General features: G+C 33.9%; 1 pseudogene; it reads right to left on the reverse strand.

Moving 5' to 3' along the window:
- Nucleotides 1-3,732: 3,732 nt before the first annotated feature.
- On the reverse strand, nt 3,733-5,768 carry LOC112480006 (annotated as a pseudogene).
- Nucleotides 5,769-9,523: the final 3,755 nt, after the last annotated feature.

Below are 9,523 nucleotides of genomic sequence, written 5' to 3' on the forward strand. Positions count from 1 at the left end.
GAAAGCCTAAGTTATCTATGAGATACTATCAAAAACACAAATATTAAAATAATTGGAATTCCAGAAGGAGAAGAGGGGAAGAAGCAGGCAGAAAGTTTATTTAAAGAAATAGACTTCACAAATCTGGGGAGAGACTTGAATGTCCAAATTTATGAAGCAAATAAAACATCTTGTTTCATCACTGAAAAATGAACTCCATGACACATTATAGTGAAACTGTCAAAAATCAAACTCAAAGAATCCTAAAAGCAGCAAGAGAAGAAAAGATTATAACCTACAAAGGAGCCCCCATTAGGCTATTAGTGGGAAAGAGCATTTATCTAGCAAGTCATCCTTTGTTATAAGGAGAAATAGACTTTCCCAGACAGAAGCTGAGAGAGTTCATCACCACTAGACCTGCTTTGCAAGAAATGTTGAAAAGAGTTCTTCAAAGCAGAAATGAAAAAGACACTAACTAGTAACATAAAAATATACAAAAATATTCAACAACAATGGTGAAGGTAAGTATACAGTCAAATATAGAGAGGTCTCATTCTGTAATATGATGGTGGGTTAACCACTTAACTATAATATATAGGTTAAAATTAAATAGTAGTAAAAATAACTATAGCTACTATAATTTGTTAACAAACACAATATATAAAGAGGTAAGTTGTGGCATCGAAAATATAAAAGGTGGGGAGTAAAAGGGTAGAGGTTTTATATGCAAATGAAGTTGCTATCAGCTTAAAATGAACTGTTTTATCTATAAGATGTTTTGTGTAAACCTCATGGTAACCACAAAGCAAAAACCTGTAGTAGATTTCAAAAGATAAAGAGAGGGGAATCAGAGCATACCGCTACAGAAAATCACCAATTCACAAAGGTAAGGAGAAGCAGGGGGAAAAAGAAACAATGGAACTATGAAACAGCCAGAAATCATTTAATAAGGTGGCATCAGTAAGTCCTTATATATCAATAATTACTCTAAATGTAAATGGATTTAATTCACCAATCAAAAAGCACAGAGTGGCTGGATAAAAACAAAACAAAACAAAACAAGATCCAAATAAACTACTTGCTGCCTACTAGAGACTGACTTCAACTTTAAGGATACAAACAGGCTCAAAGTGAAGTGATGGAAAAAGATATTCCATGTGTGTGGAAACCAAAAGAAAGTAGAAGTGGCTATACCTATATGAGACAAAATAGACTTTAAGCCAAAAATGGTAACAAGAGACAAAGAAAGTCATTCTATAATGACATAGGGGTAAATTCATGAAGAAGATATAACAATTGTAAAAATACACACTCAACATCAGAGCACCTAAGTATATTAAGCAAATATCAAGAGATATGAAGGGAGAAATAGACAACAATACAGTAATGGTAGGAGACTTGGATAGCCCACTTCTGGGTGTATATCCAAAGGAAACAAAAACAGCATATCAAATAGATATCTGGAGTCTCATGTTTATTGCAGCATTATTCACAATAGCAAAGACATGAAAACAACCTAAGTGTCTATCAATAGTTGATTGAATAAAGACTATGTGGTATATAATAGAGTATTATTAAGCCATGAGAAAGAAGGAAATCTTATCATTTGTGACAACATAGATGGACCCCCAGGGCATTATGTTGAATAAGACAGACAGGCAAAGGCAAATAGTGGATGATATCTCATATATGGAATCTAAAATAGCTGAACTCGTAGAAACAGAGTAGAATGGTAGTTACTAGGGGATGGGGAATGGGGGAAATGTTGTTTAAGGGTCCAAACTTGCAACTAGAAGTCGAATAAGTTCTGGAGAGCTAATGTACAACATAGCAATTATAGTCGACAATACAATAATAAACTTTAAAGTTGCTAAATGACTAGATCTTAATTGTTCTCACTATAAAAATAATAATAATGCAATATGGTAAAGGTGTTATATATAACATATATAATCAGCATGTTCTACATCTTAAACTTATACAATTATGTCAATTATATCTCAGTTTTAAAAATCCTTTATAATTATTATCTGCGGTTATCTCAATAGAGGTGGTTAGTTTATATGACCCAAGATGTGGCAGCATGAGAATAGGAGAGAGAGGATTGCCTGTTTCTTAGATTAGCTATTTAATTAATACATGATTCTTAGTTCCTTTTAATTAAATTTTCTTATTATTGTGTGCTAATAGTCTTGTAAACCATGTGTTTAAGTGGTTAAGACTGACCTGATTTATATTAATACTTGCAGTGATAAGACATATTAAATAATACAAGACTATAAAATTCTAAATTTGCATATTTTGAATCAGAAGGAAGGGGATAGATGTGATGTACATTTATAGTGCAGTGAGAACCTTAGGGAATTTGCTTTTAAATTATTATATTATTCATAATCTCAGACCTACACAATACTTTGTAATACCCAAGAAAGTCACTATGTTGCTACTGGAGAGAAGGATATATTCTTTATTTCTTTTTCATAGGGTTTTGAAAACCTGACTTTTTATGTAATCATAAAAACATGCTTTAAAATGTTAACTCCATATTATTATCCACTAGCTAAGAATTGGGGATGACACAATTAAAAAGTTTGGTTTCTTTTTTATCCTAGTTAACTAGCATCTATACCTGCTTCACTTTTTGGATGTGGGAGAGTATAACCTCTCACCCTCTGTGAGCCATCTTGTGGGTACTGGTAATCAATATGCCTGCCCTATCCTGGCCACTTGAGCATTTGATTCAAACTAGGCTTGATTGACTCTCTGTCCCTTGAGATCCTGAATATTGAAAAGTGTAATATAAGGGTGATTCATTCCAGTTTAATTGCCCTGATGAAACTGATTAATTAATTCCTGCTACCTGGGCCCTTGGATGCTGCCTTGGTTTTACCTTGTCTGATCCTGGTTTTTCAGCTGTTTCTTTGATTCTGTGAACTACTCCATGGCCTTGCGAAAATTTTTCTTATTCTTTTTCTTTCTTTTTTTTTTTTGCATACAAATAAAATTTATTGCTGTTTCCCAATTAACATTATAGAAATTTTTTTAAAAACACAGAAATTCACAAATTATTGAGAGCCCCAGAGTTAAACACACTTTATAAAAAAAAAAGTACAAAAGTGACTTTAGAAATATTTTTTGAAGAAAAGTATGTCATCTAATAGCATAGAAATATGAATCCAGGCAACGAATGGTACAAATACAACACTTAAAGTTGTACTCAGTCACCACTCAGAAATCATTGTCAGAGTTATGAGATAGATTCAGTTTGAGAAGTTACACATTCAATTTGTTTCTGACTAACCTGTCTTGTTTTTTGCCTCTCTTTTGTAAGAAAAGAGCTAGGTCTTTAATATGGCTGGGACAAAATATTATACGTGAATTGGAGAACAAGGAGGGGTTGTCCTCCCCTGGTACCTGAACAAGAGAACAGTTAGTACAGAAATGGCTTTGGCACTTTAACCTTTCATGTTTTCCCAAACCTTGTTACTTGAATATTATAACCTCACATGATTTTTTAACATCGTTATTATCTCCAAACTTTTTATATACATTGATAAAATTCCTTCAAAATGGGTTGCCTCCAAAGAGGTCACATTAAATCTTTATAGCAGTTCAATCAGGTAGCTTTCTTCGTAATTCATGTGCCAGAGAATTAATTTGTTGTTTTTGTTTAAGCCACTTTCTGGGATTGACTTAAGGCTCTAGGTTAATGCAAATAGTTTAGTACTAGTAGGAATTCTTTTTAGGCTGAAATTACACATGACTGGCTCTCTCTTTTGAAGCTGTTTCTCCTTGTTGGATGGATGTAGTATCTTGTCTGAGTAATCCATAGAAATATATAGAAACACATACGAGAAGAGTACCCAAGCAAAGGTGAGTGTTATCTGTAATCCAAATAGCATCAATGAAGAAATGGTAGAAAGGATAATGCTGCTGCTGCATAAAAGCCCTTCATGATGTTGTCTGTATACTTGACCACAACAGAAGTGTACAGGCCTCCAACGCTTGCAAGGAAGGTTTCTGTGTAACCATAGAAAAATTCTTTTTCTTTAATTTCAGCTCCATCTGATAAGTAGACACCAACTAATGTCACAACAATCCCTGATAGATACATTTGAATGTTTCTCACCCAAAGGGAAGTGTCTGAACTCTTTAAAACTTCTTCAAATCTTGAAAATCCTGAGCACAATACAGTGAATCCTGAACACAGTACAGCAATGGCTATAGCACCAAACCCTAACAATGGGTTCTGTTCCACCATGACATTTTTTTCCCTTATTTAAAAATTTTATTTATTTCATTCATATATTTAACATATATTTAAATTTACTATTTTTATTTGCCTTATAGTATATGTTCACTGCAGTATAGAAGAAAAGCATATTTTGTTACCACTTTTATATATATTAAGTACTCAAATATGCCTACTAACAAATTTTTTAAGTGTCAAATAATTAACTGGTGTTTTAAATGATTTACATTTCACAAAACACTTGATGGGCTGTTATATAGGAATTCAAGTGTTTTGGTGATATTTGAAGATTTTTGTTGGGATTTAAAGTAAACTGAGAATGTATTGTTCTTTTCTCATTTAAAGTGGTGGAATATAGGTTGCTGCCATCCAAAAGTTCAAAATGTTTTGTAAATGTGTTTGAAGAGTTTCTATACTGTTACTACTACTACTACTACTATTACTAGTACTACTATTACTATTCCTCTGCTACTTCTTTTACTCCTATTCCTTTTTTTTTTTTAAATTAAGTTTATTGGGGTAACATTGGTTAATACAATCATAATTTTCAGGTGTACATTAACATTTGGCATCTATATATTCTATTGTGTGTTCACCACCTAAAGTCCAGTTTCCTTCAGCTACCATATATTTGATCCCCTTTACCCACTTCACTCTCCACCTACCCCCCTATATTTGACCCTCTTTACCCTGTCTATCTCCCCCCTTCTCCCCCACCCCACTAGTAACCACTACTCTATAGCCCTCTGGTAACCATTAGTCTATAGTCTATAACCATGAGTCTCTGTTTGTTCTGCTCATTTGTTGTTTTTAGGTTTATATCCCACATATAAGTGATATCATGTAATTGCAACTTTTCCTATCTGGCTTATTTAGCTTAGCATGATTATCTCGAGGTCCATCCATGTTGTTGCAAATGGCAGTATTTCATCTCTTCTTATGGCTGAGTAATATTCCATTATATATATGTACCATAGCTTCTTTAGCCAATCATCTATCGTAGGGCACTTTGGTTGCTTTTATGCCACCATGGCTTTTATAGCTTGTGCTGGTTTCCACTGTACAAGTGTGACTCTACCACATAGCATAAAAACTGAAATCCACTGTAATTTGCTAAGTGTCTGGTTTAACATTAAAAAAGTACATAAAGCAGTACAGGGAATCTTCAACTGGTAGGTCACCTTGTACACTGCTGCATCTAGGTTGCTAAGAGCTAGGAAGCCATGTTGTTCTGAACAGCATACACTAATAATGGCACACTTAACTTCAACAGTTCTTTGAGACTCCCCAAAACATTTTCTCTTAAAGATGTCTTGAATCTACCCAGACTACCAGTTTCTTTAGCTAAAAGTCCCACATGTAGCAATAACTTTATAACTTCTGTGATATACACAGCTGTGGTTGAAAAGTAGAGTTCTTTGTCTGATGTCCTAGTGTATCTTAAAGCTATGGTATAAGCTGCAGCCACCAGGGTCATCACTGTCAAGCAGTATAACTTGAATAATAAACTGACATTTTCTCTTGGGGCAGCCATTGCTCCCCGACAGCCCTGCACGGAACTGATGCATGCCCACTCCCGAGCTCCCTGAGCAGGACACGGGGGACCGCCTCCTGTGGTCTTAGTGACGAAAACCGCTGGGCCTAGAGCGCCTTGCTGCCAAATGACAGCTGGTCTCCCACCAGAACGAGCACTAAGATCAGACTCAGGAATCTGAGCTATGCCAGGAAATGAAATGGCTAGGAACGAGGAGAAGGCTTTACAGCCAAGTCCTTGCTGACAAGTGCCTACAAAAATTTTCTTTGTGAATAAGTTGGCCAGATTTAGTTACTATTCTCTGCAACTAAAGGACCTTAATACTGCTAACCAAGAACTTTTGATTTTCTCTTTTGATTGGGTTTTTTTAGGCCAAACTAGACAAATGCTATTTTTCTTAATGTCAGGGCTAGTTATAGGTTAAGGTATCATGAAACATATATGCTGATACCTGTGAGTTATGTTAAATATACCTGCCTATCACCAATCTATAGAGAATAGGAGCCATGAATGCGGGGGGGGCTGTTTGTTCTAGATCTGCTTACAGTGACTTATAAGTGCTTACGACCTATCTCCCCTTTTATTAGGTATGAAATGGAAAAGATTTTGGCTTAAAGTGTGACTCCAACCAAGGGCTTTGAGTCAGTCCCAGTCTATGCTCCAGGGCCCTCAGGGAGCAGTTTAGCTGTGTCTCAATTGCTTATGACATCAGCAAGCACTTTTAAATAGTTTCAATCAGGGAAAGAATTTTTCTTGGCCTTTTATTAAGCAATCTCTATTATCTTAAAAAAAAAAAAACTTTTATCTTTTACACTTAATTTTTTTTTTCCTTTTGAAAATCATTTTAATACTTTAAAGTATATTGATATGAGAGAGATATCCTGAAGGATGGTCAAAAAGCTAGATTCTTCTTTCTTCAATTTACCCTTCCTCTGTTAGTTCCACATATCTAAGAAATCCTGATCCAAGGATATATTTTCCCCTATTGTCATTTGTGTTCATTCCGCTCTGTAAGGGTAGAATATACTGGCCATGCTGTTCTAGGATATACAGTGGGTTTCTTAATGTATTTAACTTATAAATGGACTTCAGAAGGTAATCTTAAAATGAGACTATCATCTCTCAAAACTATAAACAAATCTTTTATTATGGCTATGGAGGCTTAATAGTAAGATAGAATGGAGTAAACCCTCTAGGCAAGCAGGAATACTTTTGAAATCTCCACCTAGCACTCATTTTATATTAAGAATTTATTAGTTAAAGCCAGAATAGTTAGAATGATTAGTATACCCAGAACATCCAAAATATGCATATTGTCTTTTTTGATATTATATATTCCTTCCTGTAGTCTAGTTAAATTTTATGATGATTTAAGGGATTTTTTTTCTTGACTGACTTTTAAATTTCTTCTTTGACTTTATTTTCCTTTGAAACATTCCTTCGTTTCATTTCCCTACCTGCTTCTTAGGTCTGTCAATTTCCTCATTGGCAATAGAGTTTAGCCCTGCAGGAGGGAGGCACTGGTTAACAGATTACTGACCTCTGATTTAAACATTAATGATCTGAGATAATAGATTTTTCCATATGAATACATTTGGAAGTTTTATTAGAGGAGCTCAGTTTCCCTAAAGGTACAACGACATGCTCACCATCAGTTGGCAGGTGGTTCTGAAGATCCGCAATTTCTTCATTCTCCAGCTCATAATCCATGTTTTCCAGGACAGTGTTTAATTTGGATACATGAAACTTCCCACCTTAGGGAAGAAGGAAGTAAAAAATAGAACCCGATTTTTAAGAAAAATACTGATTATATTCACACACCAATTACAATTAGATGGAACAATCCATTGCATAATAATTAAAAAAACTGTTTAGAGCTAAATATGGATAATGTCCAAAATGTTACACAAAAGAGTTATTGTGAAAGCTAGGAATATAATTATTCTTCTAATCTCATTTCAGGGGTCTTTTCTATAGTTTGCAGGAAAGATGTATTTAGAAGAAACCTAATTACATATTATGTAAATTATATGTACTTATATATTTATTAATTCCCTATACCATTTTTATATATTATAAATTACATATATATGTTTTTTAGGTGACCCCTGATGAATTATGTAAGACCATAACAAGAGCTCCGGATAACAAATAGATTTTGAAACTTTTTCAGTGTCAGAGAACTAACTATAAATTATCACCTTAGATGTAGTTGCATATAAAGTAGACTTATATGCTAATGAGATCAAAAATCTAATTATTGTGTAATGATAAGGATTTTTAAAAGTTAAGGTAAAGTCTGCAGATTTTAGTTTTACTTGCCTTCTTATTGGGATTCTTACTTACCAGGGAAACCTTTTATCCGATCTAATAATATATTTTTCTCTATCTTTCTATCACCTGTAAAATGAGACATATTTAAGGTAAAAGAAAAAGTTATACAGTCAAAAAAAGAGTAGGTAGAGCATAATTTCATAATTACACACTAACAAATTTGCCTACGTTTTCCATGCCCACATATCTCTTCATATATGAGAACAAAAACAAGAGAAAATTCTTAATGTGGATAATCTATCCATTCTTCTTCACTGAAACTGATTTACTTCACTGAGATACTCTTTTTCCACTCTGAGTTCTTCTTTTCTTTTTTCATTACTTGCTAATTTTGCCTTCTCTTTTCCTTGCTCTCCTTAAGCTTCATTTACCTCCAAGTAATGATACTCTTAATGGCAAAACCGAGGTTTGAAGAGACAGCTTCTCTAAACTATAAACCTAAATGTAAAGGTGTAATTTCTTTACAACTAAAGGTTGGGCTTTTTGTCTTTTAGATCTTTATAGGAAAGCAGGTGCATCCATTTTTATGATGTTCTCACATTGACTTTTACACTAGCACAGAGATACATACATAGTATGCAAAATACCTACCAGTAATTGGCAACATTTTCAACAGTTCCCAGAGCTCCCTGTTTGTGAGTTCTATTCCCATGTTCTGCAGTGTTCTGTGTACGTCCTTGGCTTCAACTTTTCCTCCTTTAAAAGATGGGAATGGTAACAGATGAGAATTGCCTACTGACTTCAAATGATGAAGTATCTACACTTGTACAGGGTTGGCTACAGTTTTCAGAAGTTATTTCTCTAATTCTAAACAAAATACTTATTTCCAATGCTCTTAATGATCTTATAGAAGTTAACCCAGCTCATAGCAAAGGGATTTATAGGAGGCAGTGATCTAAGTTATGTATCAGCAGCTACCTAATCTAAATCATATCACCATCAGGTAAAACCTTTGTTACTTTTTGCCTTGCTTGAATTTTGAGATAGATTGTCCTCAATGACCCCATTATTTGTATTCCTGTCAAAGTTTTACCTTAATATTTACTGGGTTCCAGTAGGTGCAAGGTAAATATTTTGAATGAATGAACAGGCATGTTGCCTATTGAAATGAATCACAAAATAAAAATGAAGTTTCAGAGAATACAAAACTTGTTATAGAGATGTAGTACCATAACATTTTTGCCAGAACATAAATAGTCCAGTGTAATCTTCATGTCATTAGAATCAAAATTTAATCATCGAAAAAAAAAAATAGAAGCTAAAAGGAATGATAGAATAAGAAAATAGCTTTAAATATGTATGTGAACCTGAAATATTCACATTTTAGTTTCACATCTTTTCATAAAACATATTGCTCACCCGTGAATTTATTTCTTTCTTTTAACAGCTCATGCAGACCAGTCTTCCCAGATGCTAAAAAAAAA

This window comes from Pteropus alecto, unplaced genomic scaffold (assembly GCF_000325575.1).
Source record: "Pteropus alecto unplaced genomic scaffold, ASM32557v1 scaffold134, whole genome shotgun sequence".
Taxonomy (NCBI): domain Eukaryota; kingdom Metazoa; phylum Chordata; class Mammalia; order Chiroptera; family Pteropodidae; genus Pteropus; species Pteropus alecto.